This window comes from Schistocerca serialis, chromosome 12 (assembly GCF_023864345.2).
Source record: "Schistocerca serialis cubense isolate TAMUIC-IGC-003099 chromosome 12, iqSchSeri2.2, whole genome shotgun sequence".
In the NCBI taxonomy this organism is placed as follows: Eukaryota; Metazoa; Arthropoda; class Insecta; order Orthoptera; family Acrididae; genus Schistocerca; species Schistocerca serialis.
Window position 1 is genome coordinate 57,035,962 of NC_064649.1, and position 27,969 is coordinate 57,063,930.

The window sequence follows — 27,969 nt, forward strand, 5'->3', positions numbered from 1 at the left end:
TTTGTTGCCTGACGGTACTTAAAAGTACCAGTAAGTTTTGACTCTCATTATTTTCTCGTGGTGCAGTTTCGTGATCTGAGAGCCTGTCGGTACGTAACAGTAACTCTGCTCTACTGTTTCATAGTTGTTATTGTGCAATACATAGACCTCTCTGGCGGTCAGAGCTTGAAATTGTTTTTTGCGCGCTGCTGTGAAAATAGAAGATTGTATGTGCTTGTTTGCATGGTGTTGCCTGAATTTGTGCGCAATTTATTGAAACTTCCGTTGAGTTTTCCGTTGTACGTACTTACCTTCTTTGTTTTTTTATAACAGTTTGAAGCATTACGTTACAAGTGAATGAGATAAAGTGGAAAATATAAGGCGGACTTATTAGTACCGTCAGGTTGTGCGAACACGTTATTGTAGCGGCAACGCGTTACCTCTCACTAGTTATTCTGTCCACATTTTCTCACACAGAAATCCGTAAATACATTTGCCTGTGGAACAATTAGAAAAAACAGGAAAGGTTTGCCAGGGAATTTACCTAAAGAAAAATGTTTAAATCAAATCACAGAGTGTCATCTTTAGAACTAACAGTATTTCAATGGAAGGAAAATAAAGTAGTATATTTTGCGTCAAACTTCCATAGCACCGAACAGAGCGTTGTGACAAGAAAATAGAAAGATGGAACTAGTATGACTATACCATGTCCAGTTATTGTATGTGATTACAATAAAAACATGGGTGGTGTGGATCATGCAGACAGATTACGTTCAACTTATGGTCTTGACAAGCGATCAAAGAAATGGTGGCACCGTCTCTTCGGGGGAGCAATAGAAATTGCTTTTGTCAATGCTTACGTCATTTTCAGTGATCTACATGGGGCACTGCCACTGCTGGAATTCAGGCGTGCTGTGGCACTAGGGCTAATGAATGAACAGCAAGTGCCAAATCTCAAAAAGAGAAACTGTGGTAAAGATGAAATAACTCTCCCAAAGAGAAGGAAGGATAACTTTTCTGTTCCGAAGGATGTACGTCTTGGCAACCGAGGAAACCATTTTGTAGTGTTCAGTTGTAAAAGAGGACGATGCGAAATGTGTGCAAAAAAAAAAAATTCAGTCGAGACTACATTCACAATGTAGTACATGTAAAGTGTATTTGTGCTGCAATGAGAAAAAGAACTGTTTCCTACAATTTCATGAGGTATCACTAAATATGTGATATGTATATACTGTCAAAAATGTATAGCCAAGTTACTATGTATTGTGAAGTTGCTCTAAAATAAATTTATGCGAAATTTTAAAAAAAATTCAGAAATATCATATATCTGTTAATTTTCTAATGTAAAAATATTTAATATTTATGTGGAATAAAGTACAAGTTATAAAAATTGGAGCATTTTTCTGCACATGTTGTGATTCTGTCCATGGAGTCTGACGGTACTTCTGAGTACCAGGAGAGAAAAAAATTGCAAAAAATAAAATAAAATTTTACAAAAAATCCTACCGACATTTGAGGCCACAAAAGCATAAATTCTGCAAAGAAAATGTTAAAAAGTAAAAATTATCATATGTCAGGAAACAAAGGGTTAACCATACAGTAAAGATGCATGCCCTCGGGAAAAATTACGGCTGTAGTTTCCCCTTGCTTTCAGCCGTTCGCAATACCAGCACAGCAAGGCCGCTTTGGTTAGTTACAAGGCCAGATCAGTCAATCATCCAGCCTATTGCCCCTGCAACTACTGAAAAGGCTGCTGCCCTCTTCAGGAACCACACGTTTGTCTGGCCTCTCAACAGATACCCCTCCATTGTGCTTGCACCTACGGTACGGCCATCTGTATCGCTGAGGCGCGCAAGCCTCCACAACACCAACGGAAAGGTACATGGTTCATGGTTGGGGGGGGGGGGGGGACTGCTTGTAATAACTAATCTTAATAAGATTAGTGATTACAAGGAGCTATTCTGATGCATCTTTATAATAATTAAAGAAAACCGTCGCCAGCCTAATTGCCCAGAATTGTACCAAGAGCATATACTGTTCATTAAGAAAGATAACTAGTGTAAATACCTTAGTTTGGTACAAAAATTTGCTTTGAAAGTAGTACCGATATAGGAAAAAGTAGCACCATTTGGCAATCAATGGAAAATTGGATTGTCATGAGCAATGCAGGTAGTATCTTAAAACGTCCTGGAAACCATCTGTCTCTCACTAACTTATGCATGGTGTTCGGAAATTCACATTAAAAACTTCTAGGACTTGCAGAGGACAGTGAGTACATAATATTTTGAATAGCAACCCATATCCAGAAACGCACCTGGAAACCATCTGTCTCTCACTAACTTATCATGGTGTTCGGAAATTCCCATTAAAAACTTCTAGGACTTGCAGAGGACAGTGAGTACATAATATTTTGAATAGTAACCCGTATCCAGAAACGCACCGTTTCTGTTCTACTACGCTTTCAGTTCAGATGTTTAGCCATCCACTTCTGCTTGAGAAACTGAATCAGGCGTGACACAGAGCAATTATTAGGTAACAGTTCGAAACGAATCATAACGAAACATATATTTATCATTTAAACACATTCGTTTGTACTAATACTTAAACATTACGTTCTGTACGTACAGTATGCTGGGTTCTTTTTTGTTTTGGAATGTGCGCAAGTGGTAAATGCATGTTTCGTTATGTTTCTTTTGGAAATGTTACCTAATAACTACACTGCACCACGCCTAATTCAATTTGTCAAGCAGATATGAATTGAAACCGTAGTAGAATGGAAACGGTACGTTTACAGACATGGGTTCCGATTCGTAGTATTATGTACTCACTCTGTGTGCAAGTTCTAGAAGTCTGTAATAGGTATTTTCAGAAACCTTATACTTTCTATATTCAATACAAGAGAGCTAATGTGCATTAACAGGTCACTAAATGAGGTAGGGTCACAAATGATTGGGACATGCGGAGCTTTTCCTGATTAATTATGGGAAAACACTGAAAAAGAGCTAATTTTTAAACGGTTAGGTTAACTGATGCGAATACTGCATGTTTTCTTTGGTGACAGTTGATTCTTTGCATTAAGTAGGGCATGTTGCGTCTAGGCAAGACAGCCTAGACACAATGCGAGGAAGCCGAAAGGCACGCGCTAAGTTAAAGCTGGATGGCGTGAGGTCTGAAACAGGATACGTAATGAATGCTATAAAGAAAAGTACGTAGCTTCTGGAATACTTAACTTTAATCCATCCTTTTGGTACATCTGGAGATTGTGGCGATACAAGTGAGACTCTTTAGATACATGCAATGTTACTAATGGCGCCTTGCTAGGTCGTAGCCATTGACTTAGCTGAAGGCTATTCTAACTGTCTGCTCTGCAAATGAGCGAGGCTTCGTCAGTGTGCATCGCTAGCTACGTCGTCCGTACAACTGGGCGAGTGCTAGTCCGTATCTCGAGACCTGCCTTGTGGTGGCGCTCGGTCTGCGATCCCTGACAGTGGCGACACGCGGGTCCGACATGTACTAATGGACCGCGGCCGATTTAAAGCTACCACCTAGCAAGTGTGGTGTCTGGCGGTGACACCACAGGGCATCTATGAAACATGGGTTCCTGGATCTGTAACTATTTAACCTGAACAGTTACAGCTGGTTAATCGTTGAAGAACACAAAAGCTATTAGCCGCGCGGGATTAGCCGAGCGGTGTGGGGCGCTGCAGTCATGAACTGTGCGGCTGGTCCCAGCGGAGGTTCAAGTCCTCCCTCGGGCATGGGTGTATGTGTGTGTGTGTGTGTGTGTGTGTGTTTGTCCTTAGGATAATTTAGGTTAAATAGTGTGTAAGCTTAGGGGCTGATGACCTTAGCAGTTAAGTCCCATAAGATTTCACACACATTTGAACATTTTTTGAACAAAAGCTATTAAAATGATTTCTGCATATTGTAATACTGGCTCATCTTTAGCATGGGGCCCCAGAAACTATTCTAACATTTAACTGAGATTATAAGCAAACACTTCTGGTAAGACACAATGAGGAAACACTTCCAAACACAAAGCAATCAATATAAACACTTCAACAAACCTTCAAAGGAGCTATTAATGAAGTTTACCCTTTACTACTGCAGCAAATAACCACATATTGTTATAACTGTTCTATTCATTTATCTTTAGTAATGAATATGGATTTTAGTAAGAATGATTTTTAAGTAAATTAATTTGTTCTTTCCTTTACATCTACACTTACGCAAAACATTAGATACTCACCTATTAAAATTTATCTGTAGTATTTCAGAAATACATTACTAACTGAACAATTAAGGACCTGATTGCTCCAAAATAGTTAATGATCACTATTAAAGCAATAAATATTTTTGCAGTTCAGTTAAATAGGGCACTCAGATGTACTGCATAACTAAGAAAAAGGATCCTGTCTAGGTGTAATGACTGAAGATTAGTACAGGGTTCTCGTCACTAAGTTGAACTAAACGCTGTTATTATTTGTAGATAAAGCAATTAACTGGTCCATGCAAGATTATGGTACTCAGCTTATAGCTTGCGTAAAGGTGGTAGCCGTGGCCATCTTCCGTGGCAAAGATAAAGGCGGGAAACATACTCGTGGCTCTTAGTATATAAAAGGTTCTTGAAATTATCTTCTTGTCGCATGATTTTTATGATTCAGAGCAAACCACTAAAGCCTATGAATATTTAGCCGTAATCTTCCATATCTGAGGCACTGTTATTCAACATAGCTGCTTTTATTGCCTCATTCAGCACAATCGATGCGAACAGTTCACATTATAGCCACCGACTATGCTGCGCCACAAAGACTGCTTAAGATTCGACCACCAAATCCAACTTTTCTATCCTCGCCAAACGAGTTTCGTTGTTGAGGGACTTCCCCACGGGTTTTACATCACCACAACTGTATTTGTCCTATGCATGAACCAGTTCTATAGATGTTGTTTTACCGTAACAACATTTAAACAGAACATATATTTGAAAATTATGTGTACAGGTTAACTACAGTGAGAGAAATTGGCAGGAAATACGAACAAAATATTTACATATAAGTTGCAGTTAAGAATATGATGACACAGATGTCACATTAAGCACAAGAAATCAGGGAAGTTACACCTTGAAGAGAATAGATTGCTACTCACCATATAGCGGAGATGTTGAGTCTCAGACAGGCACAACAAAAACACTGTCAATCAAGTAAGCTTTCGGCCAAAAGGACTTCTTCCGAATTATACAACACACACACACACACACACACACACACACACACACACACACACACACACACAAAACACACACACACACACACAAACGCAACTCACGTTTTGTCTAACTCGGCCTTTTGGCGAAAGGTTATTTGTTTGACAGCCTTTTTGTTGTGCGTGTCTGCGGCTCACCATCTCCACTATATAGTAAATAGCAATCTATCCTTTTCATAACATTGTCATTATTCCACCCTGGATTTTATATTGTTAGAAATTGAAGCATATAGGTATAGTCGATACTGTACGATAGTGTTACACGTTAACTATTAGTATTTCGTCTCGAGCTACGTTCATAGGATTCTTCAGTGCCTCAAAGACAGCGACTAATTCTATAGTAAAAATTAAGGCTCCTTCTGGTTCAAATGGTTCTGAGCACTATGGGACTCAACTGCTGAGGTCATTAGTCCCCTAGAACTTAGAACTAGTTAAACCTAACTAACCTAAGGACATCACAAACATCCATGCCCGAGGCAGGATTCGAACCTGCGACCGTAGCGGTCATGCGGTTCCAGACTGCAGCGCCTTTAACCGCACGGCCACTTCGGCCGGCGCTCCTTCTGGTCCCTAACTTTAATATGCTCTCCTAACTATGGGCAGTGAAAGACTCACCCTACTTAGTCGTTGTTGAACAGTAGGTGTAGATGAAGAAATAATGTGGTCTTTTATTGAGCATCTCGCCATAAATTTTTGAGTGAATATTGACACGGTCCTTGCCTGGATTAATGATCAGACCTGTAGATAAATGGTGCATCTTGGCGGAAAAATCACATTCGAAGATTGGGGGCTTCTTCGTGATACAAATTTTCTTTTTCAAATAATTACTCGTACATTGTTTATGACTATGGCGTATGGCTGAGGTGATTGTTTTTCTAAAGTCACTTAGGCGACGATAGAGAATAAGGTAATCCTTGCGATTAGTCCGTTTCAATAATTTTTAGATGCCAGTAGTTGTCTTCGTAGATTAAGTGAGGTTTCGCATGCTTCTAGGAAGACAGTATTCGTTGAAATCGACGAATTGCTCCTAAGCATATCCTGATGCACCCGTGCTGTAATTTTTCCAGCTTGTTCAAACTGGGCTTAGTTGCGTTGCGTTACCCACATACGCACTGATCAGCCAGACATTATGACCAGTGACCTACTAACGACATAAACCCGTCCAGGCGATAGCAGCGTCATCGGCGAGAAATGGCTGCTAGTGAGACAAACTCCGGGGCAATTAATAACTGAAAACGTGCTTGCCGTGTGTGGAATAAGGAAGGCCGCGGTCTATCTGAGTTTGATCCAGGGCAGATTGTTGGGGGGGGGGGGGGGGGGTTGGGTTGTTTGGGGGAAGAGACCAAACAGCGAGGTCATTGGTTGGTCTCATCGGATTAGGGAAGGAAGTCGGCCGTGCCCATTCAGATGAACCATCCCGGCATTTGCCTGGAGCGATTTAGGGAAATCACGGAAAACCTAAATCAGGATGGCCGGACGGGCAGATTGTGACGGCCCGTAAACTGCACAACTTGTCGGTTGTTCGAGAAGTGCGGTGGTCAGTGTTTTCAACACGTGGCGAAACAAAGGTGAAAACACGTCCATACGTCGTGGGCTTGGGCGGCCACCTTCCATTACAGATGTCGAATGGACAGACTGGTAAAACGGGACAGGCAGCGAACTGTGGCAGAACTAACATCATACTTTAATGCTGCGCGGACTGCAAGTGTGTCTGAACACACAATTCACCGAACACTCCTAACGATGGCTCTCCACAGCCGACGACCCATTCACGTGCCAATGTTAACACCACAAAATCGGCAACTAGCACTGAAATAGGCACATGACCATCGGCACTGGACGTTGCCGTGGTGGCAGAGCGTATCTGATAAATCCCGATACCTTCTTCATCATACCGATGGGTGGGCGAGTATCCGTCATCTTCCAGGGAGCAGCCCCTTGACACCTGTTACTGTGGGAGGAGACAAGCTTCTTCATGCTCTGGGAAACAATCACATTGGCATCCATGGGTACAGTGAAGCTCGTACAAGACACCGTGTTGGCCAAGGAGTATGGTGCACTGGTTGCAGACCACGTACAGCCCATCATGACAATCATGTTTCCCCTACGGCAGTGGCATTTTTAACAAGGTAATGCGCCATGTCTCAAGGCCAGGAATGTGGGAGAGTGGTTGGAGGAACATAGTAGCAAGCAAGTTCCAGTTTACGTGCTGGACTCCCAACTCGCCAGATCTGAACCCAATCGAACACATCTGGGCTGTGATTGAACGTGGCGTTGGAACTCATAACTCCCCCCCCCCCCCCCCCCCCCCCCAACTGGCCGTTGTGGCCGAGCGGTTCTGGCGCTTCAGTCTGGAAGCATGGATGTGTGTGATTTCTTTAGGTTACTTAGGTTTAGGTAGTTCTAAGTTCTAGGGGACTGATGACCTCAGACGTTAAGTCTCATAGTGCTCAGAACCTTTTAAGCCCCCCTCCCTCTCCCCCCCCCCCACACACACACATACACTCACACACACACACACACACACACACACACACACACACACACACACACACACACACACATAAGCTCCCCGAACTTCGTTCGTGATCACTGGTAGCAAGTATTTTTAACGTGTATCATCACTGTTTCTATATTTTGAAGGAAAATTGTAACTGCAGTCGAAATTTACTCATGAAAGAATACCATCATCCTCAAATTTTCGAAGAACGAAGAGCTGCCAAAGCTTTAAAAGTGCACATCTGGTTGACTACTACTCTATAACTTACTAGAGATCACGTAGACAGTATATAACTCAGTACTATCGAGCCTACGGTTTATTTAAAAATTTGTTCTCACCTAGTCTGCGAATTTATTGGTCGGGAGTGTTCAGGAAACACTGAGATGACAGTAACTAAAGGAGTTGTAACCTAGTGTTCTATTAGTGTCATAAACTGCAACATGATTAATGTGAGAGTCTTTAACATACCAATGAAAACCCCGAGCGAAGTTATGAAGCAAAAGTTTTAGGCTCCTGGTAATATTTGCGATATTCGAATGAAGGTATGGGCTAATATCCGTTATCCTCTTCCAGATGGTATATAATCAATAAAAACTAAACTCTAAAACCAATTTCTTCAGTGATAAGCATAGGACGCTATCAGGACTATGTAAGCTATACGGGCGAAATCCAAGTGTGTTTCATATGCAAGCATACCGACCATACTAAAAAGAACTGCCAAAACGAATATTTTTAGCATTTAATTAAATGCTACAAAACGTCAGTCTCTATTTTCTAATTTGGTTGCGGGCGCAAACAGAGATTCAGTTGTAAGCAGCGCTATCCCAGCTGGGAACAATGGGGACGCTCTTAGTGATCCTGCTGAAGCAATCTGTAATTTAGAACACCACAATGACGGAAGTAATGTTTTAAATGAACACCCACCGTTGTCAGGAACATTCCTCGCACGGAAACGATTCGACTTTGATAAAAATGAAGAAGGTCGGGCAGCTAGTGCACAAAATCGTTGTAGCAACATAGCTAAGGTTAACAGTGCAGTTAATATTGCCCTGTTGAAACTCGAAATCAAGAGATACGGGTACATAACGTTTCAGCCGTAACTACGGACGTGAGTTAGCAATTAATCAAATCCACAACTTCGCGGATGGAACTAGATCGAGCTGTAGCAGTTCACGCAGAATCGATAGCAAATTCTGAAACACAAAAGACTACCCATTGCACAGAAACAGCCACAGAACAACTAGTTCAGTTAGCAGAGCAGCTAAAAATTCAAACACATTAAAACACCGATCCAGGTGGCCCAGTGGTTAGCAGACTGGCCTCGCTTTCACGAGGACGACGGTCCAATCCATACCTGGCCATCCACATCTAGGTTTTCTGTCACTTACCTACATCACTGCAGGCAAATGCCGGCATGGTTCCTTCGAAAAGGGCACGGCCGACTTCCTTTCCCATCCTCTCGTTAACCGAGCTTGTGCTCCGTCTCTAATAACGAAACGTTGAATCCTAATCTTCCTTCCTTCCTTCCTTCCTCTCAAATTAACAACGTATGACATACATGACGAACAATCTTTAAAAAAAGTCCAGGAGTAGCACTTGAGAAACGGATGAAGACATAGTACAAGAACTCTCGACAGAGTAAAATTGTGATCACGGTGGGGAGAAAGGGGAAGATGGAAAGGATTCACCGAAACGCGGAACTCTGGCTGCTAGAAGTATTCATAGATACAGGTAAATGAGACGCTAAATCGAATCTGATTACAAACCCTTCATTTAACACAATGATCCAGTATTAGCAAGATATCGGCACAGTAAGAAGCTGAAACTGATTATGCGAAACTATAAAATTTGCAATTTGAACGTAAGTAAAATTTCATTACGGGAAAAATCAGAGTGTTTTCAAAAAAAAAAAAAAATATACGTAGATGAAAGGGACATAGCACTACTACAGGATGTTGCTACAGACGATCCCGATAACGTAATATAATGTAATATTAATATGTAGTGAAATCGAAAATTCTGGCACAGCTATATTAACAAAGTATGATATACCATCAGTAGAAAAGGAAGGGTTATTAAAAGGGAGGGTGATAGAGATTTTTACAGCAGGTATACGTCTCATAAATGTGTACGCCCTGTCTGGAAGCAAGTACCGGGGAGCTGTAATTATTGTGAAGCTACTCACAGAGATCCAGTACGGGGTGTAATTATCATACGGCAACGTAACTTGGTAGATATGCTAACGCGTTATTGCGGAACCGATTTACGCTGGAAAAAAATTAGTTCCAATTTTGGTCAACGGTGCAAATCTAGCACTGTACACTGGTATGACGATATGACATCCACGCTGTAATTTGACAAGCCATAAAGTGAGCAAACATTGTGACAATCCGGAAGAGAGACCGTGCGCCGTTAGTGAAACTGTTTTATGTGAACAGCAGCAATTACAGTCCTGCACTGAGAGAGTATCGCCGACTGGAAAGTCTGAGGAAAGGCCCGATGGTGCAACATTTCGTCTTCGTCTCCGGTGCTCACATTGAACAAATTGTGTAAATGGCGGCTAATAATAAAATCAACATTATGACTTTCTCATTTCTTCGACCTTTCCTGCCGTTCCTAACACATTAAATATGCCTATATTTCTATATGACATCTTTCTTGCATCCACAGCGCCAGATCTTCACCTGGTGGCCCAAATTGGAACTTTTTTTCCAGCGTAAATCTCTTTTCCTTATTGAAGCATTACGATATTTACCGAGTTCCACTGCCAGGCAATAATTACAGCCCACACTGGACCTCTGCGAGTATATGCACGTTTAATTGTAACCATCCGGTACTAGAAAGACCGACGGGATCTGTTTTTTGAGGTCAGTTTTCAAATTATTTACGCAGGTAACTACGACAAAGTGTTTCTTACCTGTCCATTCCATGGGTACTTGCGAATCCGTGCCGTAAACGGAAACTGACTTTCGAATATTTTCGGCTGGCATTTCGAAAGGCAAGTTGAAGACAGCAGTGGTCTGAAGACCCAATCCCGCATAACTGGTCACAATCTAGCTTTTCTCGCCATTCGCATGAATAAAGTCTGCATATCCCTCAGTTTGAGTCGTTACTCTAATAGAAGTTTCTACATCACATAATTTCACTTGTACTGTATTTGCAACGAAAGTATACTGCAAGCCAGTAACCTTGTGTTGTGTTGCAACTTTATCTTTGCAAAGTGCCAGTCATTGAGTTCGGAAATTTGGGGCATTCTAATCCGTACTGAAATGCAACGTTCGTAGCACATCTCTAGAATAAGTTTTCCGTGGTGTAGATAATCTTACATCGTATTCACGGTAATTTCCAAGAATGATTGCCTATCGAAGTCGCTGGATCCAACGATACATATCGAACGTGAGATCGGAAATCGATCATGCGACTCTGGCGGCGGGCGTTATGAGTATGTTTACGTTGGTCACTACAGCAACGACAAAAGAAGAGCGTTATAAAAATACTCGTAATTGAAAAGGAGACGACTTACCTTACTCGTCGTCGGTGTTGTCGTCATGTGAAAGTCCATTACGGTGGTCTGGATGGATAATTTGGAAAAGTCAAACCACGTATTCTCCCTGACACTCGTTCGTTTTCCGCTCTGTCCGCAATGAAATGGGAACGGTATTTCAACACCGAAACTGTTCTTACGAAGTTTTACACACTTCGCACCACTACAGTCCACACAGTCCCTTCTTTCCTCGTCCGATAGTACTCCACATTTGCGACAAAAAGACGATCCATTTTCTACGCTGGATAAACATGGAATTACATTCTTCCATGTGAGAGAATCCGCTGGAGAAACGTCAAGAACACATAGTCATCCCACTCACTAACGACATAAATCGTCTGGGTTTCCATAACGACTCACAAATAATTCGCGGAGGTATGTAATTTAAAGCAAATAAGGGAGCGATGGAAAACAGATAAAAATGACGATCACAAATAACTGATCACAATGTCCGCCGCCAGAGTCACATGATCGATTTCCGACCGCACGTTCGATATGCATTGTTTCGACCCAGCGACTTCGATAGGCAATCATTCTTGGGAATTACTGTATTCAAACAGTTGTTCTGCTAAACGGCTGTCACTGCCAGAGCGAGCGAAGCAGGAACTACTAGACACGTACTCACTTGGTGTCGGAACGGTAAGATTGTGGTAGATTTCTCAACAAGTGTCAAAATTAGATTTTTTAAAATAAGATAAAGCTGTCATCAACTTGAAGTTTGGACTGAACACCGCAGTGCTTCATCAGGCATAATCCTATTGCATGCCATTGTCTTCCTCCGACCTTTGAACTGACTCGTCCAGACTGCTCTAGGACTACCTGCAGTGTAACGTGGCCTGTAAAGCCCGACCCAACTCGGCATTTTTCACACTAACGAACATTGTCAGAGGCAAAAGAAAAGCTAATTGAACGGTAATAAACATTATAAAATTTTACTATCAGTCACGGTTTTTGTCTCCACTGAGTCGAAGACGACTTATTTCGCATAAATAGACACTTCTGTATAAGACGTACATTTCCATGTAAGCAAAGTTCTATTAGGTCGCATGTGCGACTTTAGAGTGGAAATGTAAAGCATTTTTAAAAGAGATGTCTTATGTTGTATCTGGACGTAGTCTCAGTCACAAGTTTAGTTAAGCGTGAAGTGGCTTCGCAAGATTCACGAAGACTGTCTCGAAATCCTCAGCACTTCACATGACTCACCGGTAATACGGGGGAAATACCGCTCGGTACAATAGCGAATGAGTGTTTTTTATCTTGGCCCATCACTGTTTTCTCTTAGCGATAAGCGAATATTTCTCGAAGATAATTATTTGAAGTACGGCTACTGCTTACAGTTCATACTGATAATACCCGGGTTCAAACTACGGTCTGAGATAAATTTTCGATTGTCATAATACATCTACAATCTACATCTGTAACTATGTCCGTATCCATACCCTTCAAAAGGGAGTTGAAGTTCACGGCAAAGGGAACTTCCCGTTTGACCACTTATTAAGGCTACTTACCGCGGTAAGTCATGTGGGCACTATGGAGGTCACTCCTATATCATAAGCGGAATCAAAGTATGTGGGACTGTGATCTGGCGTTGTTCAAAACAGACATCAACGTATAGCCGATAAATGCTTCTAAGACCAAACACAGTAAAACGAACGTCATTGTGGCGGTGTTACGAAGTTACATGTAGGGGATACGCGTACGTAGTGCTATGAGTTGGAGGGGAAGCGTAGGTAATCCATACATGTGCATACTCTTGGCCCTTTACTTAGTATGACAGCGCATCGTAAGTACATCTACGACTCACTGGTGAGAACCATATTTTATATTCTGTATAGTTTCAAGAATGCTTTGTCAAATAGAAGAGATACGATTTTTAATTTCCGTACTTGTAATTTGGTTTCCTGAAGGTCAGGTCATAAGCAAAAAGTATGTTATAGCGTAAGACAGAAAATAAAATAAATTATGATCATTTTCAATTGTAAAATTCTTGAATTAGAATTCTTCTTCGAGTGCAAGTAGTTTTTATGAAGTAAAACACGGCGTGAAAGACCTCGATTCTTCTACTCCTGTGCAGGTTATGGCATTGGAGCAGAGTGATTGGTGCACTTTTCCTCGCCCTTTTCTGGACGCAAGGCTCTTTGAGGACAACTTTCACTGAGAACAGTTTACAGGACATCGGAAAATGCTCGGATGAGCACTTGCCATGACAGATGATTAATAAGAACTATAAATAAAAAAATCAAGTCTCTAGAACGGATGCGCTAGTCTGCGAAAAAGACGAAAGTATTACGCTGGGAAAACTCCAAATAATATTTGCATCTGTCTTATAAAATGGTCATAGAAGAAACTATCACACAAATGTAAACAGCTTAACACATTCGTGGGGACTGTTGCCGGTTTGTATGTGACAGAATGCGTATCTAACATTTTCCAAAACGTCCCACATAAAAATGGAAATTTCCGGTGCTCATATATCTGGTTCTTTGGTGATAAAACGGTAGAGTCAAGTGTTTTGGATTGCCTTTGGCCTAGGGGCCATTTGTATCCGCAACAAAAGGATCGTCTCTGTGTTACTATGCTGCAGTAGATGGTCAAAGCATAAATATAACATAATACCTCCGGCTTAAGCAAATAGAGCAAATCGGTTGGTTCTTTTTACATTTGATGTGGTCTACGGAGGGCTTAGTGTGACTTACAGAGGCACCATTAGTTCATTGGCGATTCCTCGTAAGTTTTTTTTTTTTTTTTTGCTATATTTTTGCCGTCACCACGGACTAAAATCCAACCGAGGATTCCAAGATGTACTTGTGCACATAAAATACGCACATAAAATCCAGCGTGACGCGAAAACGTAATTTACAAAGCGATTTAGCACAGAGAAATATATTGTAAAGTATCTCCATCATCTGGAAACCGCATGTTGTAGTACTGAAGCACATGTGAAATTTTTTTGAGCGTAAAATCCGGTCTAAAGTATAAAATTAATTTTGCGTTATCTCAGATTCACATGAGTGAGCTATCAAAATTTTACTGACCAATACATTTATTTTCATATGAGTTAAATGTCTTGCTGCAGTAGGAAAAAGAAGGAAACCAGAAGAAAAACGCTCCTATCGGAGCACAAAAAATGCGAATATGTTCCTGTTTATTTAAAAGACACCGACTGAAAAGTTGGGTGTCATGTGCCTCGGTACCTTCCTCAGCAACTTTAAAATTTTCCGAAAAATATTGGCATGCGAACATATTCACGCTTTTTGTGCTGAGAGAGAAGAAGGCGGTGACAATGACAAAGAGAAGGTAAAGTAATAAATGCTGGAAGGCAGTAGACTGTGGTTGTGTTGTAGAAAGAACGAAGGACACAATACAGCGTGAGAGAAAGAGAGGGACGCAGTAGCAGTGGAGGTAGTTGACAGTGACAGCAAAGTGCTAAAACAAGAATGAAGGAGACAGCACCAGAGGCGGCGGAATAAAGTGGAGGTGGGTAAGAGGCGATGATAATAAGGGACAAAGCATATGACAATGCAACGAGGGAGAGAGACACATTGAGAATGCAGCAGCAGCAGTAGGAAGGAAGGAATGAGATATTAGGAGTAAGAGCGAGATAGTGACAGTGGGAATAGACACCGGTAGTAGGGCAGAACGAAGCGGACTGTGGCTGTGACAATGACAGAGAGACACAGAGAGATAATGACAATGATTTGGCTGAGTGATTGAGTGAGGAAGGGCAACTGGGGGTGGATGGGTATGAGCGAGTTACAGCAATGGACTAGTACGAGTGAGTTAAAATTAGGGGCGCTTGTGGGAGTTTAAGGCGAGCTACATGTCTGCAGATGACGAAGAAATTGAAGAAATGTATGATGAAATAAAAGAAATTATTCAGATTGTGAAGGGAGACGAAAATTTAATAGTCATGGGTGACTGGAATTCGAGTGTAGGAAAAGGGAGAGAAGGAAACATAGTAGGTGAATATGGATTGGGGGACAGAAATGAAAGAGGAAGCCGCCTGGTAGAATTTTGCACAGAGCACAACATAATCATAGCTAACACTTGGTTTAAGAATCATGAAAGAAGGTTGTATACATGGAAGAACCCTGGAGATACTACAAGGTATCAGATAGATTATATAATGGTAAGACAGAGATTTAGGAACCAGGTTTTAAATTGTAAGACATATCCAGGGGCAGATGTGGACTCTGACCACAATCTATTGGTTATGACCTGTAGATTAAAACTGAAGAAACTGCAAAAAGGTGGGAATTTAAGGAGATGGGACCTGGATAGACTTAAAGAACCAGAGGTTGTACGGAGATTCAGGGAGAGCATAAGGGAGCAATTGACAGGAATGGGGGAAATAAATACAGTAGAAGAAGAATGGGTAGCTTTGAGGGATGAAGTAGTGAAGGCAGCACACGATCAAGTAGGTAAAAAGACGAGGGCTAGTAGAAATCCTTGGGTAACAGAAGAAATATTGAATTTAATTGATGAAAGGAGAAAATATAAAAATGCAGTAAGTGAAACAGGCAAAAAGGAAGACAAACGTCTCAAAAATGAGATCGACAGGAAGTGCAAAATGGCTAAGCAGGGATGGGTAGAGTACAAATGTAAGGATGTAGAGGCCTATCTCACTAGGGGTAAGATAGATACCGCCTACAGGAAAATTAAAGAGACCTTTGGAGATAAGAGAACGACTTGTATGAATATCAAGAGCTCAGATGGAAACCCAGTTCTAAGCAAAGAAGGGAAAGCAGAAAGGTGGAAGGAGTATATAGAGGGTCTATACAAGGGCGATGTACTTGAGGACAATATTATGGAAATGGAAGAGGATGTAGATGAAGATGAAATGGGAGATATGATACTGCGTGAAGAGTTTGACAGAGCACTGAAAGACCTGAGTCGAAACAAGGCCCCCGGAGTAGACAATATTCCATTGGAACTACTGACGGCCGTGGGAGAGCCAGTCTTGACAAAGCTCTACCGTCTGGTGAGCAAGATGTATGAAACAGGCGAAATACCCTCAGACTTCAAGAAGAATATAATAATTCCAATCCCAAAGAATGCAGGTGTTGACAGATGTGAAAATTACCGAACTATCAGCTTAATAAGTCACAGCTGCAAAATACTAACACGAATTCTTTACAGACGAATGGAAAAACTAGTAGAAGCCAACCTCGGGGAAGATCAGTTTGGATTCCGTAGAAACACTGGAACACGTGAGGCAATACTGACCTTACGACTTATCTTAGAAGAAAGATTAAGGAAAGGCAAACCTACGTTTCTAGCATTTGTAGACTTAGAGAAAGCTTTTGACAATGTTGACTGGAATACTCTCTTTCAAATTCTAAAGGTGGCAGGGGTAAAATACAGGGAGCGAAAGGCTATTTACAATTTGTACAGAAACCAGATGGCAGTTATAAGAGTCGAGGGGCATGAAAGGGAAGCAGTGGTTGGGAAGGGAGTAAGACAGGGTTGTAGCCTCTCCCCGATGTTGTTCAATCTGTATATTGAGCAAGCAGTAAAGGAAACAAAAGAAAAATTCGGAGTAGGTATTAAAATTCATGGAGAAGAAATAAAAACTTTGAGGTTCGCTGAGGACATTGTAATTCTGTCAGAGACAGCAAAGGACTTGGAAGAGCAGTTGAATGGAATGGACAGTGTCTTGAAAGGAGGATATAAGATGAACATCAACAAAAGCAAAACAAGGATAATGGAATGTAGTCTAATTAAGTCGGGTGATGCTGAGGGAATTAGATTAGGAAATGAGGCACTTAAAGTAGTAAAGGAGTTTTGCTATTTGGGGAGCAAAATAACTGATGATGGTCGAAGTAGAGAGGATATAAAATGTAGGCTGGCAATGGCAAGGAAAGCGTTTCTGAAGAAGAGAAATTTGTTAACATACAGTATTGATTTAAGTGTCAGGAAGTCATTTCTGAAAGTATTCGTATGGAGTGTAGCCATGTATGGAAGTGAAACATGGACGATAAATAGTTTGGACAAGAAGAGAATAGAAGCTTTCGAAATGTCGTGCTACAGAAGAATGCTAAAGATTAGATGGGTAGATCACATAACTAATGAGGAAGTATTGAATAGGATTGGGGAGAAGAGAAATTTGTGGCACAACTTGACCAGAAGAAGGGATCGGTTGGTAGGACATGTTCTGAGGCATCAAGGGATCACCAATTTAGTATTGGAGGGCAGCGTGGAGGGTAAAAATCGTAGAGGGAGACCAAGAGATGAATACACTAAGCAGACTCAGAAGGATGTAGGTTGCAATAGGTACTGGGAGATGAAAAAGCTTGCACAGGATAGAGTAGCATGGAGAGCTGCATCAAACCAGTCTCAGGACTGAAGACCACAACAACAACAACAACAACAACATGTTAAAAAATGAGCGAATATGTTCGAATGTCAACGTTGTTCGGAAAATTTTTAAAGGTGCTGGGGAAGGTATAGAAAACGGCCTTGTCGCAGTGGTAACACCGGTTCCCGTCAGATCACCGAAGTTAAGCGCTGTCGGGCTGGCCTAGCACTTGAATGGGTGAACATCCGGTCTGCCGAGCGTTGTTGGCAGGCGGGGTGGACTCAGCCCTTGTGAGGCAAACTGAGGAGCTACTTGATTGAAGTAGCGGCTCCTGTCTCGTAAACTCACATATGGCCGGGAGAGCGGTGTGGTGACCGCATACCCCTTCATATGTGCACCCAGTGACGTCCATGGGCTGAGGATGACACATCGGCCGGTCGGTATAGTTGGGCCTTCATGGCGTGTTTCGGACGGAGTTTAGTTTTAGTTGAGGAAGGTGGAATAAGGCAGTTGGTACCCCAATTTTCAGAATATTTTAAATAAACAGGAACATATTCGAATTTTTTGTGCTTCAATTGGAACATTTTTCCTCTAGTAAGAGATATGCTGGAGATAAAGTGATCCTGTTGACTCAGTGAACGTTTGAGAGGTGTCCAGACCTTGAAGTGGAGTGTGGTGTTCAAGATCACAAGTAACAGTTGTTACAAGGTTTTTTCGTTGAGGCCGCTAGAAGCAGACTTTTCTGGACAAAGCAGAATCGTAGTACCGCCATTGCCAACAGTCTCCCTAAATTCCCACTACGTTGTGACTGTATGTGGAATCGCTACACGAAAGAAATCCTGTAGCTCTTCAAAAGTCTCGGCTAAACACTATATGGGGTGTTAGCGGTATAAGTGCAGATATTTCAATTTGTAACTGACGGTAGTTTATTGAACATCATCATGTCATGAACTGTTTCATTTTCAGACTAATAATTATATCTATTAAAAGTAGTATGCTTTTAGGCTGGTTAGTACCCCCAAGTCCACAAGGCACAAATAAGCCATCAATATGACACTGCAGTGCCTCAGTTTGTAAGTAGTACGATGCGATGTTCCTCCTGGCACACACGCATGTCCGAAGGAAAATTGGATAGTACTGCTTACAAACACAGGCACTGAAGTGCAGTATTTATCCGCCGATATCAGGCTAGCGTCTTTCCGTTAAATGTTCTCCTGTTCGGGAATTACAATAAGTGTGCGAGTGCACGTTAATGACACATGGACGACAACGTATGGAAGTTTGAGTCTGGCCGTTCAAAATGTTCAAATGTGTGTGAAATCTTATGGGACTTAACTGCTAAGGTCATCAGTCCCTAAGCTTACACACCATTTAACCTAAATTATCCTAAGGACAAAAACACACACCCATGCCCGAGGGAGGACTCGAACGTCCGACAGGACCAGCCGCACAGTCCATGACTGTAGCGCCCAAGACTGCTCGGCTAGTCCAGCGCGCTGAGTCTAGCCGTAAAGCGTGCACGGATAGCCGAGAGTGTTAAGGCGACGACTTGCACACACGGGAACGTATATTCAATATTCTCTTTCCATTCTACAGCTGTAGGTTGCCTGTATTTGCAAACTGTGGAATCTGCCAGACTGTTTGTAGATGACAAACTTACCCCATCGCTCAACAAGGTATTTGTTTTCAACTCCGATAACTCATGATTTGAAGAGGATATGCATACGGAAGGAGCCCTGCAAACTACAGCCACCAAGAGAGTTGTATCAAGATGAGCTAACTTCAGTGCCTTAATGCATTCGTATACAATAATGCCGACTGTCAAGATGGATGGTAAACCGACTCTGCACTCAACGCTTGTTTCTCGTATGCGCGTGATTTTGCAAGGGCAGTAGGGAATATTTGCGTCACAGCAAGCGAGATTGGGAAAATGGGCGTAGGAGAACTCTACTATGCTATGAGCACTGTTTCTGGCCAATATCTGGTCAAAATAACTTGATCTGCACCTACATCTACGTGATTACTCTGCTATTCACAATGAAGTGCCTGGCAGAGGGTTCAATGAACCACCTTCAAGCTGTCTCTCTACCGTTCCACCCTCGAAAGGCGCACGGGAAAAACGAGCAGTTAATTTTTTCTGTGCGAGCCCTGATTTCTCTTATTTTATCGTTATGAACATTTTTCCCTATGTAGGTGGATGCCAACAGAATGTTTTGGCAATCGGAGGAGAAAACTGGTGATTGAAATTTCATGAGAAGATCCCGTCGCAGCGGAAAACACCTTTGTTTTAATGACTGCCACTCCAATTCACGTATTATGTCTTTGACACTATCTCCCCTATTTCGCGATAATACAAAACGAGCTGCCCTTCTTTGTACTTTCTCGATGTCATCTGTCAGTCCACCTGATGCGGATCTCACACCGCACAGCAGTACTCCAGAATAGGGCGGACAAGCGTGGTGTAAGCAGTCTCTCTAGTAGACCTGTTGCACCTTGTAAGTGTCCTGCCAGTTAATCGTAGTCTTTGGTTTTGCTCTACCCACAATATTATCTATGTGATCGTTCCAATTTAGGTTATTTGAAATTGTAATCCCTAAGTATTTAGTTGAAGCCGGCCGTGGTGGCCGTGCGGTTCTAGCCGCTGCAGTCCGGAACCGCGGGACTGCTACGGTCACAGGTTCGAATCCTGCCTCGGGCATGGATGTGTGTGATGTCCTTAGGTTAGTTAGGATTAAGTAGTTCTAAGTTCTAGGGGACTGATGACCTAAGATGTTAAGTCCCATAGTGCTCAGAGCCTGGTGCTGCTCCACAGTGCATACTGTTTGACGCAGTAGCAGCCTCACGGACATGGTATTTCTTACACTCCAGGCTTTAAGTCCTAGATCCTCCTTCACAGGCCACATGAGTTGTCGTATTTTTACTGGGATACTGAACACTGATGAGATGTTGTGTCTCTTCAGGAACCAGCTAATCTTTCCCGATACTGTACCATAGAAAGACAAAAACGCGAGTTTGTTCTTCTCTTCTTCGGCGCGGTTTTGCCTGTTTGTCTCACCAGAAATTGCATTTGATACCTGGAGGTGATTGTAGCCGGTTTCCCGGAAGACTTTTCGGAGGTGGCTTAGTTCTACTGGCAGATGTTCGGCGTCTAAGACTACTTTACATTGGTGGACGAGGGTGTTCAGAACTCAATGTTTTTGTGCAGGATGGTGGTAGCTAAGAACGTGAATATACCGATTCGTGTGTGTAAGTTTCCTGTACACACTGTGGCTAAGGTGTCCATTGGTTTTTCGGCAAACGAGGACATCAAAGAAGGGTAATGCACCGTCTTTTTCTACTTCCATCGTAAACTTAATGTGGTCATGAATGCCATTCAGGTGTTCTAAGAATTCTACCAGTTTTTCACGTCCGTGGAGGTAGGTGATAAAAGTGTCAACGATGTAGCGATAAAAGAAACTTGGCCTATCTGAAGCTGTGTCTAAAGTGATGTCTTCAAATTTAAGTTTTTATTAATTACTGTTCTTGTGGTTCCCCAGTTTTCAAAAATAAACTGATTACGTTTGTACATAAAATGGTTCTCCACAAAATGGACTGTTCTCATGTGGGTCTAATATGCAAAGTAAGAAAAACTTTTGGTCCTCTGAGAGAAAGCTCAGTTACATCTTGTTGTTGCCCAAAACTACGCTCCTTTGAAAGGATGGCTGTCTCTGTGGATTAAAGTTCGCCGACAGCCGGTGTCTCTTCTGACACCGATATTGTGTCGGCTGACACGGTGGTGACAACACGTGCATGCAGTTTTTCCTTTGTGGCTTAGCATTTGGAGTGGTCGCTGACCTGCACCGTCCTAAAGGGGATAAGTCCTTCTCTCTATATGCTGGGTCAGGCTCTTCACAAAATGGGTCAAATGGCTCTGAGCACTATGGGACTTAACTGCTGAGTTCATCAGTCCCCTAGGACTTAGAACTACTTAAACCTAACTAACCTAAGGACATCACACACATCCATGCCCGAGGCAGGATTCGAACTTGCGACCGCAGCGGTCGCGCGGCTCCAGACTATAGCGCCTAGAACCGCTTGGTCTCTCCGGCCGGCTCAGGCTCTTCACACATCTGCCCATAACCCATCTGCTTCTCTAAGATTTAATTAGCAAATTTTGCAACTGGAGACGATATCACAACAGCACACGACAATTCTGACATGAATGTTTCCCATGAGTTAACATTAGAATGAATGTGAATGTACAGCTTTGCATCCAGTATATATAGGGTATAAGCGTAGATATTTCTATTGGTGTACTGATCATTATAACAGTATTTACATCATTGGTAAACTAATAATTAAAGCTAGTACAATTCGTATGTTTTTAGGTTCGTTAGTACCTCACCGTACATGCGGCAAAAGCAGGCCATTAATGCATATTACCCCATGTGCAGCAGGTCACATGTTGAAGTGTGTAAGCGTGGACGCAAAATATAGACTATACTGATAGGCGTAGGCAACTTAATGGTATAGTTACGACCACGCCGAAAACATCAGGTCGTAAAGCTAGTGAGGTGTCTGTGGAAAGACGGTTAACACAGAAAAAAAAATCAACACACCAAAGTGTGTACCTATTTGAGGTACCACATATAAAACCATATGAACATATACCTTTACACCCTATACAAATAAAAAATATAAGTCTGGTAGAACAGATTGCTGGAGTGAAAAAAAACATGAAAGTAGTACGCTGTGGAAATTGTAATCAATACAGTAACTGTCATAGAAGACAGATAAATCAAATTAAAGATCTTAACACTCTTGTGGGTCTGTAATACGAGAGCGAGCGAGAGAGAGAGAGAGAGAGAGAGAGAGAGAGAGATCCTGTTGACTCAACGAATGGAACACTTCATTGTGACGCTTGATTGAAAAGTGTTCAGACCTTGAAGGGGCGGACGGTGTTTTAAGATTACTAGTACCAGTTGCTACGATGTGTTTTCGTTAAGGCTGCTAGAAGCACGTTTTATGGACAAGGCAGAATCATAGTACTGCCGTTACTGGCAATCTCACTAATTCCCACTTCGTTGTGTTTGTATGTGGAATTTCTACTCAGAAAAAAATGTTCAGTGAGAGTCAGATATTTTGCCTTACAGCTCTTCAAAATTCTGAGCAAACAGCTATGCAGGGTGTTAGCGGCAGACATGCACATACTTTTATTGATGACTGATGATAATGTGCTGAACAATGTTACATCAGTATTTACTTCATTTGCGAACTAATAATTATAGCTATTGCTAGTATTATGTCTTCAGGTTGGTTAGTACCTCATAAGTTCACAAGGGACAACTGTTAATACGATTTTTCAGAGCCTGTGTTTGTAAGAAGTGCGATGAAGTGTTTCTTTGAACATGCTTGATGTGATTAGCTATTGTACTTTTCAGATTAGTGAAATGTATAATAGGGATATCGGTGCATCTTATTTTAGTTCTAGTATGCCTCTTATTGTTAGTACTCGCAATCATCGTCAGGTTGATGAGTCAGAGAGGATCTATGTATGGCGTACGGATGACGATATGTGTAAAAACGAAAACCATGTAGGTGATCTGATTGCTTGCATGCCATGCTTGCATGTCCGAAGAAACATTACATCGTACTTCTTACAAACACAGACACTGCAATATCATATTTATGCGCCGATACTAGGTAGTGACTTTCGATTAAATGTGTCGCCTGTGTGGGAGTTACAGTAAGTGTGCGAATGAAGATTAATGACACATGGACGACGACGTACGGAAGTTGGGATCTGGCAGAGAAACGTGTATGAATAACGGAAATCGTTAAAGCGACCGCTCTCACTAGCAGGAAATCCGCTTTCGACTCTCGGTCGAGCACAAATTTTCAGTGTCGTAATTCCATTCTACAGTTGGAGGGTACTCGTACTAGCAAGTGTGAATACATTTCCTGTAAGCCATTAATGCTTATTTTCCTCGGGACAGTAGGTCAGGTACTGACGTGTGGATGCGAGGACAGCCTGGTGATGCAGTTACGTCCATGCCGGACGTATCAGGTTGCAAATTATGTGACGTGTTTTCGAGAAGACTGTTAGACACAGAGAAAAAAACAGCTAAAACAATGAAGTGGGTACATAATGAGGTACCAACGATCATGACACCTGTTCCCATCCTCCAGACACCCTGCATGCAGAACATATCACCTAACACTTGCACCGAAAATATTTCAGACATGGAAGGCACTATCGATACGCGTTTTCCACAGTTGAACTGTGGGTAAGGGCGAGTATCTGCATCCAATACACAGATTTTGATACGTTGATGAAAGTGAAGGTTTTTACAACAGTTACAGATTTTTAAATGGAACAGTGCCTCTTGACAGTAAAATGGTAAATGTAGCGTCAATGTGAATGTCAGTGGCGTTTATTGCAGAAAGCTAGTGCAAGTAGTTACGAGTATTCGTATTGTGTGAACATTGTAAACACCAAGAGCTGTTTGTTCCATCCTATTGCTTAGATGATAGGTGACGATGTTAAGCTTGCTTGCATTGCGTTGTGTGTACTGCATTCCGACAGTCCTGTAACGTATTGTGTGATAGTGGACGTAACAAGACTTCCTTGTAAGATAATATGTCTCAATGCGAAAAAAGCGGACTTGCTCATGGTTTATGGTGAATGTAGCTAGTACGCCGTTCGTTTGTGTACCGTGTAAGGCGATAGATGTCCCAACAGACGTCAAAATCTTCAGTCTCCTCAGACAATTACAGGAAAAAGGCGTATTACTGGTGCCTGCACTGCAGTCTCATCTGAAATGCTCGAACGTGTGCAGCAATCGTTGTATGGCAGGCTGCGAATTTGTATTGACGCTGGTGGTGGTCCTTTTGAGGACAGACTTTGAAGGTATACCGGTTCTTTAACTGTCAAATACCGGAGACAGACTGCGTTCACCTTTGTTTGTCTATCGTTTGTTCTGGGCAATATCTCATTTAACGACACGATACCTCCGTGGACATTAACTTACGCGCCCATGTGAAATTTACAGTCGTTTGTGCTATAATATTGAACAAACAACTATCTGTATTTATGATGTTCAAACTACGATCTCTTGTAAACTACTTGCACATACGCCTGCAAAAAACATTGCTGACGTTCTAATTTAGTCTACTTTCATTGTGATATTGTCACTAGGCAATGTTGCATTGACATATTTGTACCTTTTCTAAATCAATACCCATTTGAAACTCAGGCCGGCCGGTGTGGCCGAGCGGTTCTAGACGCTTCAGTCTGGAACCGCGCTACCGCTATGGTCGCAGTTTCGAATCCTGCCTCGAGCATGGATGTGTGTGATGTTCTTAGGTTAGCTAGGTTTAAGTAGTTCCAAGTTCTAGGGGACAGATGACCTCAGACGTAAAATCCCATAGTGCTCAGAGCCACTTGAAACTCACAACACACTGTGTATGGGCTGCATAGGCGGCTCCGTGTCTACCATTCCAATCTGTGAAATATGCACAGCGCCTTCCATTGCCGAAATATCTGCGGTGCATGTTTTATGTGATTCAACCGGTGTTTAGCTATGTGCTAAGATAAAATGTGATGGGCCATCCCATTATGATCACCTGCTTAACAGCGTCTTGGTCCACATCTGGAACGCAATACAACAGGATTTCTATGTGTAATGGGTCCAACAAGTCACTGATAGGCTTCCGGAGGTATGTGGCAACACGTTTCTATTGCACATGTTGCACCGTTTCCGGAAATTACAGGCTGGTAGTCTATGGACATGAAGCTCGCGCCCGATTGTGTCCCACACGTGTTCCACCGGGTCCAGAATTAGTGCTTAACAAGAAATCAATGTGATTTGACTATCATGCTCCTCAAACAGCTGTAGAACGATTTTGACATTATGACACGAACATTTATCCTGCTGGAAGACGCCATCGCCATCGTTCAAGACTGAAGGCATGAGGGGATGCAGGTGGTCAGCAAGGACACAGCTCTCATAGCGTTTTCGACTACTACCACAGGTCCTATGGAAGTGCGGGAGAATGTTTCTCATAGCTTAATACTGCTTGCAGCCGATTTGAGCAGCCGTTTGCCGGTTGAGTGTATATCCCGACAGAAGTGTCGACCTAGTGTAACAACAAATGCAATTCATTCCACCAAGTGGCATGTTTCCGTTGACCCACGGTTCAGTCTCCATGATCGCTTGCCCACTGTGATCGCCACTGACGATGTCGCTGGGTCAACACGTAAAAACCGTAGGTGTAGTCGGTTGCGGCACCCTAGGTTCAACAGTGTGCGCCCAACCACTTGTGCCTGTACAGGCACTGCTCTCTGCCGTCATACCAGCCCAGTTCGGTGCCCAGCCTGCCATGCAAAGCGGGCAAGCATGCAGTCTCCAAGTTCTGCCAAGTAGGGTAGATACCCGAGAACCGGTCGCCCACTCATTTTCTCATCATCTTTCAACCACTATCGATGGATGCTCAAGGCAGCCGACCAGTCTCGCCGTTTCCCCCATCCTCGTACCCAGGTGCCAGGCCACGACAATCCGCTATTTGTCATAGACACTTATATCAGTGGTTTTCCCCACCTGCGTCCCGTATTGTCATTAGATGGAGTCCCAGTTTGTCTCTGCTCCACTTATATATTTTCCTTACCGCATCACGTATCCGTAACCTCACCTGGCGGCATTTAATCCAGAGGGCTTATTGGTATACACTGGTTGAATGTTAATAAAACCTACAAACTGCGAGACGGATTCCTGACTCGAAATGGAGGAGGACAACTCCTACGAACGTGTGTCTGGAAATGGACAGTGTACGTGCAACGACAAAAAAAAAAAAAAAAATGGTCCAGGAGCACAACAGATATTCAAAGTGGCCTCCATGGGATTGCAGCTGAAAGAGATGGTAGCGTTTGTCATGCAGGACGCGCGCAGTCGTGCTTTGGATTACACCATGTGGGTGGGCCACTTGCCTGGACTTGTACCAGTGTTCGTCTCAGCTTGAAATGTTGTGTAATGTGGCTGGCGTCTGTCACGGTACTCGTCTGGCTCTCCTGCTGGCTCTCCATCGTTTCCATCTGCTTGACCGTACACAGACACCGGCTCCTCTTGTTCTCGACACGAATACCGGACCGTTCTGCTGCTTACAGTACGCTGCGTCAATCGCACAGCCTGTAACACACAAGGGACACACGGCACGTGGTCAGAGGAACTTTCATTCGTCAGCGCCATCTACCGTGGCAAAGATGCATTTCCGGACACAGGTTCATAGAACATTTCTTCCTCCATTTCCAGTCAGGAATCCGTCCCTTCAGTTTGTCTGTTTTATTAATGTACAACTTGTATATGTGACAGTTGGCTGCTGTGACCGAGCGGTTGTAGGCGCTTCAGTCCGGAACCACGCGGCTGCTCCGGTCGCGGGTTCGAATCCTACCTCGGGCATGGATGTGTGTGATGTCCTTAGGTCAGTTAGGTTTAAGTAGTTCTAAGTTCTACGGGACTGATGACCTCAGGTGTTAAGTCCCATAGTGCTCAGAGCCATTTCGGCCATTTGAACCTTCCTTCTACCACTTCCAGTCAGGAATTCGTCCCTACCGTTTGTCGGTTTTATTGATGTTCACCCTTTATTGGTAGTATTTAGATAGTAACGACTATGCTAGAGCTTGGCACAATGTCGCCAGGGGGAGTAATGGGTTTTGTAGTGAAACTCGACGCGGCGCTCTGTTTACCTTTAAAGTACAGTTGATTGTGTTTGGCCAGAGTACACAACGAAAACAACGTCACAATGAGAATAACATCTTAGGTAAACAATGGATTTTATTCCTTCTTTATCTTTCGCTCACCATAATATTGACAATATTCTCTGAATACACTACTGGCCATTAAAATTGCTACACCAAGAAGAAATGCAGATGATAAACGAGTATTCATTGGACAAATATATTATACTAGAACTGACATGTGATTACACTTTCACGCAGTTTGGGTGCATATATCCTGAGAAATCAGTACCCAGAACAACCACCTCTGGCCGTAATAACGGCATTGATACGCCTGGGTATTGAGTCAAACATAGCTTGGATGGCGTGTACAGGTGCAGCCACCCATGCAGCTTCAACACGATACTACAGCTCATCAAGAGTAGTGACTGGCGTATTGTGACGAGCCAGTTGCTCGGCCACCATTGACCAGACGTTTTCAGTTGGCGAGAGATCTGGAGAATGTGCTGGCCAGGGCAGCAGTCGAACATTTTCTGTATCCAGAAAGGCCCGTACAGTACCTGCAACATGCAGTCGTGCATCATCCTGCTGAAATTTAGGGTTTCGCAGGGATAGAATGAAGGGTAGAGCCACGGGTCGTAACACATCTGAAATGTAACGTCCACTGTACAAAG